The sequence below is a fragment of the Ochotona curzoniae genome, unplaced genomic scaffold (assembly GCF_017591425.1).
Source record: "Ochotona curzoniae isolate NIBS_2020 unplaced genomic scaffold, NIBS_Ocur_1.0 contig_3298, whole genome shotgun sequence".
Taxonomy (NCBI): Eukaryota; Metazoa; Chordata; class Mammalia; order Lagomorpha; family Ochotonidae; genus Ochotona; species Ochotona curzoniae.
The window spans coordinates 235,800-246,407 of NW_024465797.1; the positions used below are offsets into that span (position 1 = coordinate 235,800).

General features: G+C 41.0%; 1 long non-coding RNA gene across 1 annotated transcript; it reads left to right on the top strand.

The window, feature by feature from the left end:
- Positions 1-306: 306 nt before the first annotated feature.
- On the top strand, positions 307-10,346 carry LOC121156187. The gene is made up of 5 exons (XR_005883822.1): positions 307-473; positions 2,743-2,942; positions 5,210-5,409; positions 7,671-7,870; positions 10,131-10,346. It is a non-coding gene; the product is annotated as an uncharacterized LOC121156187 (long non-coding RNA).
- Positions 10,347-10,608: the final 262 nt, after the last annotated feature.

Here is a 10,608-nt window from a genome sequence, read left to right on the forward strand (position 1 = left end):
TCCAAAACTGCTGTGGCAACTCCACATTGTGACCTGCTACTGGACCCTCCCTCCCACCCTCAGAAACATCACTACAGGCAGTGGCATTAGCTTAGGGCTCTGGCAACTTCATCCTTTTTTGTGTGATTAAGAACTCTTGCGTATTGAAGGGCACTGATAAAATGATCCTCTAGAGTAAATGGAGAGTGACAGCGATTGCCATCCATGAAAACTTATTGAGCTCTTTGACTTTGTTTGTTTTCAACATCATATGCTTGTTTCTCTCCTGCCTAGATCCTGGATGAACGGCTGCCACAACCATCAGCACAGCAGCATGTTCCAGTGCTCCAACCGATCCTAGGATGCAAATCAACCTGCTATCAGCTGGCCAACACTCAACAGGAGCTTGACGATCTCAAGGAGAAGCTTCTTCCATCTGAGCCTACTGCCTACACCCTGGACAAGCAGCTACCAAAACACTGAAAGTTCTGCAGGTGCTGGGTGATTGTCTTTCTTCTGAGAAATGAGATGAGATACAGGTTGGGCCTTGGGTAATAATCCCTCTTACTGATCCCTGCTATAGACACAGAGATGCTTGTTTGTCACACAAAACAATTTATCTCTTACTGATTAAGGACTTTTGATCTTTCTCTCTCTCTCTCTCTCTCTCTCTCTTCTCTGATATTTATTTATTTGTTTATTATCAGAAAGGCAGATATGCAGAGAGAAGAAGAGATCTTTCTCATCTACTGATTTAGTCCCCAAATGGCCTCAACAGCTGCAGCTGAGCCAGTCTGAAGCCAGGAGCCAGCAGCCAGCAGCCTCAGGTTCATGCAGGTGCTGGGTCCTAAGGCTTTGGGCCATCCTCCACTGCTTCCCAAGCCACAAGCAGGGAGCTGGATGGGAAGTGGAACAGCCATGATTCGAACCAATATCCGTATTGGATCCTGGTTCATACAAGGCAAGGACTTTAGCCACTAGGCTACCACACTAGGCCCTTTCTCTTTTGCTCTCTTTTTAGCTATTAGGAAAACAGTAGACTTTCAGTCAGAGGGTTTAATACATGAATGTTATTTGATTTCTTGGTTTGTTCTTATTTACCTGTTTGGCTTTTATTTGCACATGACATATTCCTTTACTTTGTTCCTTTTCCCATTTCCTGTCTTTTTCATATTAGATACGTTTTTAAAGTTTTGCTTATTTGTTTCCTTCTTGTCTAAAGTTTTACTTTTTATTGATTAAATCTTCATCAATACCGTGAAAAGTCATTAATTTCACATTTTACTTGTCAATTCAACTGTGTTATTCCTTGAAAAAGGAAAGGAACACATATTTCAGTATATTGCCTGCCCTAATTATTTAGGATACAATTATTATTATTTAATTAACTTCATAATAATATTGCAATCTTTCTATCAAATCAAGTACAAGCGGAAACAATAGAAAAAGAATCCTGTTTTATTTTTATTTGACATTTAGCATACACTTCATGAAAATTTACTTGTCCCCTCGTATCAATTCGTTCCTTTTTGAAGAGTTTACTTCAATGAATCATATTCGTTATGAGTAGACCACAAACTCTGATCCTTTTATATATTTTTTTCTGCAATGGTTTGTGTTTTATCTTTATTCGGATTACCAGTCCCATCTCTCATCTTCTCTAAAGATGTCTTGATACCACCTTGGATAACATGCTGGATTCATGTTATCATTGATAATGTTTCCATGGTTGACAAGGATGAATGGCCATGTGAATCACCTACTGGAAGCAAAGGGTGCAAGAATGGAGGAAAATGGAAGAGACAAGTGCTTCTGATCTCCCAATGTATTCCTCCTGCTTTTGACCCAATAGAAACACCTTAAATTGCATGATGTGCCTTATTTGTTTGAAGACAATCCAAAAGACTTATCACACATTCAGCACAACCTGAGCACCAGAATGGCTTGTTGTGTGTAGAAGCCAAGACAAGAAGCAGGAACTCAGTGTAGGCGGCCCACACAGGTGGTTAAGGGAGCATCATCTGCTATGCTACTTCCCATGGTGGGCAGCAGCAGCAGAAAGGTGAAGTTGGGAACAAAGCTAACACGTGATTCCAGGCACTTTGATCTTGGATGCAGGTGTCCTGGGACACATCTTAACCATTATGGCAAATCCCCTACATTCCCTCAACTGAAAAATAAAAAGATTTCTACTTCTGAAAAAGCACATAGGATATGCAATAGGCTTAATGAAGTGGTAAAGTGACATAGGAACGGAAAACTTCTTGGGAAACGCGCATTCCTATCAATTGAATGTCACTGAAGTTTGAGAAAAGAAACAGGCCTATGTAATCAACACAAACGTACATAACTCTAAGTAGTAAGAATGGAGGGTAAAGGATGGTCCCCATCAGTGGTAAACTTCAGAAAGGTCCAGGAAACGTGGTGCATCAGCCATGCTTAGACAACTGAGGGGCAGGGCCCTTTAAGAGGCCATGACACTCTCCACATTCCAAAACTGCTGTGGCAACTCCACATTGTGACCTGCCACTGGACCCTCCCTCCCACCCTCAGAAACATCACTACAGGCAGTGGCATTAGCTTAGGGCTCTGGCAACTTCATCCTTTTTTGTGTGATTAAGAACTCTTGCGTATTGAAGGGCACTGATAAAATGATCCTCTAGAGTAAATGGAGAGTGACAGCGATTGCCATCCATGAAAACTTATTGAGCTCTTTGACTTTGTTTGTTTTCAACATCATATGCTTGTTTCTCTCCTGCCTAGATCCTGGATGAACGGCTGCCACAACCATCAGCACAGCAGCATGTTCCAGTGCTCCAACAGATCCTAGGATGCAAATCAACCTGCTATCAGCTGGCCAACACTCAACAGGAGCTTGACGATCTCAAGGAGAAGCTTCTTCCATCTGAGCCTACTGCCTACACCCTGGACAAGCAGCTACCAAAACACTGAAAGTTCTGCAGGTGCTGGGTGATTGTCTTTCTTCTGAGAAATGAGATGAGATACAGGTTGGGCCTTGGGTAATAATCCCTCTTACTGATCCCTGCTATAGACACAGAGATGCTTGTTTGTCACACAAAACAATTTATCTCTTATTGATTAAGGACTTTTGATCTTTCTCTCTCTCTCTCTCTCTCCTCTGATATTTATTTATTTGTTTATTTGTTTATTATCAGAAAGGCAGATATGCAGAGAGAAGAAGAGATCTTTCTCATCTACTGATTTAGTCCCCAAATGGCCTCAACAGCTGCAGCTGAGCCAGTCTGAAGCCAGGAGCCAGCAGCCAGCAGCCTCAGGTTCATGCAGGTGCTGGGTCCTAAGGCTTTGGGCCATCCTCCACTGCTTCCCAAGCCACAAGCAGGGAGCTGGATGGGAAGTGGAACAGCCATGATTCGAACCAATATCCGTATTGGATCCTGGTTCATACAAGGCAAGGACTTTAGCCACTAGGCTACCACACTAGGCCCTTGCTCTTTTGCTCTCCTTTTAGCTATTAGGAAAACAGTAGACTTTCAGTCAGAGGGTTTCATACATGAATGTTATTTGATTTCTTGGTTTGTTTTTATTTACCTGTTTGGCTTTTATTTGCGCATGACATATTCCTTTACTTTGTTCCTTTTTCCATTTCCTGTCTTTTTCATATCAGATACGTTTTTAAAGTTTTGCTTATTTGTTTCCTTCTTGTCTAAAGTTTTACTTTTTATTGATTAAATCTTCATCAATACCGTGAAAAGTCATTAATTTCACATTTTACTTGTCAATTCAACTGTGTTATTCCTTGAAAAAGGAAAGGAACACATATTTCAGTATATTGCCTGCCCTAATTATTTAGGATACAATTATTATTATTTAATTAACTTCATAATAATATTGCATCTTTCTATCAAATCAAGTACAAGCGGAAACAATAGAAAAAGAATCCTGTTTTATTTTTATTTGACATTTAGCATACACTTCATGAAAATTTACTTGTCCCCTCGTATCAATTCGTTCCTTTTTGAAGAGTTTACTTCAATGAATCATATTCGTTATGAGTAGACCACAAACTCTGATCCTTTTACATTTTTTTTTCTGCAATGGTTTGTATTTTATCTTTATTCGGATTACCAGTCACATCTCTCATCTTCTCTAAAGATGTCTTGATACCACCTTGGATAACATGCTGGATTCATGTTATCATTGATTATGTTTCCATGGTTGACAAGGATGAATGGCCATGTGAATCACCTACTGGAAGCAAAGGGTGCAAGAATGGAGGAAAATGGAAGAGACAAGTGCTTCTGATCTCCCAATGTATTCCTCCTGCTTTTGACCCAATAGAAACACCTTAAATTGCATGATGTGCCTTATTTGTTTGAAGACAATCCAAAAGACTTATCACACATTCAGCACAACCTGAGCACCAGAATGGCTTGTTGTGTGTAGAAGCCAAGACAAGAAGCAGGAACTCAGTGTAGGCGGCCCACACAGGTGGTTAAGGGAGCATCATCTGCTATGCTACTTCCCATGGTGGGCAGCAGCAGCAGAAAGGTGAAGTTGGGAACAAAGCTAACACGTGATTCCAGGCACTTTGATCTTGGATGCAGGTGTCCTGGGACGCATCTTAACCATTATGGCAAATCCCCTACATTCCCTCAACTGAAAAATAAAAATACTTCTACTTCTGAAAAACACATAGGATATGCAATAGGCTTAATGAAGTGGTAAAGTGACATAGGAACGTAAAACTTCTTGGGAAACTCGTATTCCTATCAATTGAATGTCACTGAAGTTTGAGAAAAGAAACAGGCCTATGTAATCAACACAAACGTACATAACTCTAAGTAGTAAGAATGGAGGGTAAAGGATGGTCCCCATCAGTGGTAAACTTCAGAAAGGTCCAGGAAACGTGGTGCATCAGCCATGCTTAGACAACTGAGGGGCAGGGCCCTTTAAGAGGCCATGACACTCTCCACATTCCAAAACTGCTGTGGCAACTCCACATTGTGACCTGCTACTGGACCCTCCCTCCCACCCTCAGAAACATCACTACAGGCAGTGGCATTAGCTTAGGGCTCTGGCAACTTCATCCTTTTTTGTGTGATTAAGAACTCTTGCGTATTGAAGGGCACTGATAAAATGATCCTCTAGAGTAAATGGAGAGTGACAGCGATTGCCATCCATGAAAACTTATTGAGCTCTTTGACTTTGTTTGTTTTCAACATCATATGCTTGTTTCTCTCCTGCCTAGATCCTGGATGAACGGCTGCCACAACCATCAGCACAGCAGCATGTTCCAGTGCTCCAACAGATCCTAGGATGCAAATCAACCTGCTATCAGCTGGCCAACACTCAACAGGAGCTTGACGATCTCAAGGAGAAGCTTCTTCCATCTGAGCCTACTGCCTACACCCTGGACAAGCAGCTACCAAAACACTGAAAGTTCTGCAGGTGCTGGGTGATTGTCTTTCTTCTGAGAAATGAGATGAGATACAGGTTGGGCCTTGGGTAATAATCCCTCTTACTGATCCCTGCTATAGACACAGAGATGCTTGTTTGTCACACAAAACAATTTATCTCTTATTGATTAAGGACTTTTGATCTTTCTCTCTCTCTCTTCTCTGATATTTATTTATTTGTTTATTTGTTTATTATCAGGAAGGCAGATATGCAGAGAGAAGAAGAGATCTTTCTCATCTACTGATTTAGTCCCCAAATGGCCTCAACAGCTGCAGCTGAGCCAGTCTGAAGCCAGGAGCCAGCAGCCAGCAGCCTCAGGTTCATGCAGGTGCTGGGTCCTAAGGCTTTGGGCCATCCTCCACTGCTTCCCAAGCCACAAGCAGGGAGCTGGATGGGAAGTGGAACAGCCATGATTCGAACCAATATCCGTATTGGATCCTGGTTCATACAAGGCAAGGACTTCAGCCACTAGGCTACCACACTAGGCCCTTTCTCTTTTGCTCTCTTTTTAGCTATTAGGAAAACAGTAGACTTTCAGTCAGAATGTTTAATACATGAATGTTATTTGATTTCTTGGTTTGTTCTTATTTACCTGTTTGGCTTTTATTTGCGCATGACATATTCCTTTACTTTGTTCCTTTTTCCATTTCCTGTCTTTTTCATATTAGATACGTTTTTAAAGTTTTGCTTATTTGTTTCCTTCTTGTCTAAAGTTTTACTTTTTATTGATTAAATCTTCATCAATACCGTGAAAAGTCATTAATTTCACATTTTACTTGTCAATTCAACTGTGTTATTCCTTGAAAAAGGAAAGGAACACATATTTCAGTATATTGCCTGCCCTAATTATTTAGGATACAATTATTATTATTTAATTAACTTCATAATAATATTGCAATCTTTCTATCAAATCAAGTACAAGCGGAAACAATAGAAAAAGAATCCTGTTTTATTTTTATTTGACATTTAGCATACACTTCATGAAAATTTACTTGTCCCCTCGTATCAATTCGTTCCTTTTTGAAGAGTTTACTTCAATGAATCATATTCGTTATGAGTAGACCACAAACTCTGATCCTTTCATTTTTTTTTTCTGCAATGGTTTGTATTTTATCTTTATTCGGATTACCAGTCACATCTCTCATCTTCTCTAAAGATGTCTTGATACCACCTTGGATAACATGCTGGATTCATGTTATCATTGATAATGTTTGCATGGTTGACAAGGATGAATGGCCATGTGAATCACCTACTGGAAGCAAAGGGTGCAAGAATGGAGGAAAATGGAAGAGACAAGTGCTTCTGATCTCCCAATGTATTCCTCCTGCTTTTGACCAAATAGAAACACCTTAAATTGCATGATGTGCCTTATTTGTTTGAAGACAATCCAAAAGACTTATCACACATTCAGCACAACCTGAGCACCAGAATGGCTTGTTGTGTGTAGAAGCCAAGACAAGAAGCAGGAACTCAGTGTAGGCGGCCCACACAGGTGGTTAAGGGAGCATCATCTGCTATGCTACTTCCCATGGTGGGCAGCAGCAGCAGAAAGGTGAAGTTGGGAACAAAGCTAACACGTGATTCCAGGCACTTTGATCTTGGATGCAGGTGTCCTGGGACGCATCTTAACCATTATGGCAAATCCCCTACATTCCCTCAACTGAAAAATAAAAAGATTTCTACTTCTGAAAAACACATAGGATATGCAATAGGCTTCATGAAGTGGTAAAGTGACATAGGAACGTAAAACTTCTTGGGAAACTCGTATTCCTATCAATTGAATGTCACTGAAGTTTGAGAAAAGAAACAGGCCTATGTAATCAACACAAACGTACATAACTCTAAGTAGTAAGAATGGAGGGTAAAGGATGGTCCCCATCAGTGGTAAACTTCAGAAAGGTCCAGGAAACGTGGTGCATCAGCCATGCTTAGACAACTGAGGGGCAGGGCCCTTTAAGAGGCCATGACACTCTCCACATTCCAAAACTGCTGTGGCAACTCCACATTGTGACCTGCTACTGGACCCTCCCTCCCACCCTCAGAAACATCACTACAGGCAGTGGCATTAGCTTAGGGCTCTGGCAACTTCATCCTTTTTTGTGTGATTAAGAACTCTTGCGTATTGAAGGGCACTGATAAAATGATCCTCTAGAGTAAATGGAGAGTGACAGCGATTGCCATCCATGAAAACTTATTGAGCTCTTTGACTTTGTTTGTTTTCAACATCATATGCTTGTTTCTCTCCTGCCTAGATCCTGGATGAACGGCTGCCACAACCATCAGCACAGCAGCATGTTCCAGTGCTCCAACAGATCCTAGGATGCAAATCAACCTGCTATCAGCTGGCCAACACTCAACAGGAGCTTGACGATCTCAAGGAGAAGCTTCTTCCATCTGAGCCTACTGCCTACACCCTGGACAAGCAGCTACCAAAACACTGAAAGTTCTGCAGGTGCTGGGTGATTGTCTTTCTTCTGAGAAATGACATGAGATACAGGTTGGGCCTTGGGTAATAATCCCTCTTACTGATCCCTGCTATAGACACAGAGATGCTTGTTTGTCACACAAAACAATTTATCTCTTATTGATTAAGGACTTTTGATCTTTCTCTCTCTCTTCTCTGATATTTATTTATTTGTTTATTTGTTCATTATCAGAAAGGCAGATATGCAGAGAGAAGAAGAGATCTTTCTCATCTACTGATTTAGTCCCCAAATGGCCTCAACAGCTGCAGCTGAGCCAGTCTGAAGCCAGGAGCCAGCAGCCAGCAGCCTCAGGTTCATGCAGGTGCTGGGTCCTAAGGCTTTGGGCCATCCTCCACTGCTTCCCAAGCCACAAGCAGGGAGCTGGATGGGAAGTGGAACAGCCATGATTCAAACCAATATCCGTATTGGATCCTGGTTCATACAAGGCAAGGACTTTAGCCACTAGGCTACCACACTAGGCCCTTGCTCTTTTGCTCTCCTTTTAGCTATTAGGAAAACAGTAGACTTTCAGTCAGAGGGTTTCATACATGAATGTTATTTGATTTCTTGGTTTGTTTTTATTTACCTGTTTGGCTTTTATTTGCACATGACATATTCCTTTACTTTGTTCCTTTTTCCATTTCCTGTCTTTTTCATATCAGATACGTTTTTAAAGTTTTGCTTATTTGTTTCCTTCTTGTCTAAAGTTTTACTTTTTATTGATTAAATCTTCATCAATACCGTGAAAAGTCATTAATTTCACATTTTACTTGTCAATTCAACTGTGTTATTCCTTGAAAAAGGAAAGGAACACATATTTCAGTATATTGCCTGCCCTAATTATTTAGGATACAATTATTATTATTTAATTAACTTCATAATAATGTTGCGATCTTTCTATCAAATCAAGTACAAGCGGAAACAATAGAAAAAGAATCCTGTTTTATTTTTATTTGACATTTAGCATACACTTCATGAAAATTTACTTGTCCCCTCGTATCAATTCGTTCCTTTTTGAAGAGTTTACTTCAATGAATCATATTCGTTATGAGTAGACCACAAACTCTGATCCTTTTACATTTTTTTTTCTGCAATGGTTTGTATTTTATCTTTATTCGGATTACCAGTCACATCTCTCATCTTCTCTAAAGATGTCTTGATACCACCTTGGATAACATGCTGGATTCATGTTATCATTGATAATGTTTCCATGGTTGACAAGGATGAATGCCCATGTGAATCACCTACTGGAAGCAAAGGGTGCAAGAATGGAGGGAAATGGAAGAGACAAGTGCTTCTGATCTCCCAATGTATTCCTCCTGCTTTTGACCCAATAGAAACACCTTAAATTGCATGATGTGCCTTATTTGTTTGAAGACAATCCAAAAGACTTATCACACATTCAGCACAACCTGAGCACCAGAATGGCTTGTTGTGTGTAGAAGCCAAGACAAGAAGCAGGAACTCAGTGTAGGCGGCCCACACAGGTGGTTAAGGGAGCATCATCTGCTATGCTACTTCCCATGGTGGGCAGCAGCAGCAGAAAGGTGAAGTTGGGAACAAAGCTAACACGTGATTCCAGGCACTTTGATCTTGGATGCAGGTGTCCTGGGACGCATCTTAACCATTATGGCAAATCCCCTACATTCCCTCAACTGAAAAATAAAAAGATTTCTACTTCTGAAAAACACATAGGATATGCAATAGGCTTCATGAAGTGGTAAAGTGACATAGGAACGTAAAACTTCTTGGGAAACTCGTATTCCTATCAATTGAATGTCACTGAAGTTTGAGAAAAGAAACAGGCCTATGTAATCAACACAAACGTACATAACTCTAAGTAGTAAGAATGGAGGGTAAAGGATGGTCCCCATCAGTGGTAAACTTCAGAAAGGTCCAGGAAACGTGGTGCATCAGCCATGCTTAGACAACTGAGGGGCAGGGCCCTTTAAGAGGCCATGACACTCTCCACATTCCAAAACTGCTGTGGCAACTCCACATTGGGACCTGCTACTGGACCCTCCCTCCCACCCTCAGAAACATCACTACAGGCAGTGGCATTAGCTTAGGGCTCTGGCAACTTCATCCTTTTTTGTGTGATTAAGAACTCTTGCGTATTGAAGGGCACTGATAAAATGATCCTCTAGAGTAAATGGAGAGTGACAGCGATTGCCATCCATGAAAACTTATTGAGCTCTTTGACTTTGTTTGTTTTCAACATCATATGCTTGTTTCTCTCCTGCCTAGATCCTGGATGAACGGCTGCCACAACCATCAGCACAGCAGCATGTTCCAGTGCTCCAACAGATCCTAGGATGCAAATCAACCTGCTATCAGCTGGCCAACACTCAACAGGAGCTTGACGATCTCAAGGAGAAGCTTCTTCCATCTGAGCCTACTGCCTACACCCTGGACAAGCAGCTACCAAAACACTGAAAGTTCTGCAGGTGCTGGGTGATTGTCTTTCTTCTGAGAAATGACATGAGATACAGGTTGGGCCTTGGGTAATAATCCCTCTTACTGATCCCTGCTATAGACACAGAGATGCTTGTTTGTCACACAAAACAATTTATCTCTTATTGATTAAGGACTTTTGATCTTTCTCTCTCTCTCTCTTCTCTGATATTTATTTATTTGTTTATTTGTTCATTATCAGAAAGGCAGATATGCAGAGAGAAGAAGAGATCTTTCTCATCTACTGATTTAGTCCCCAAATGGCCTCAAC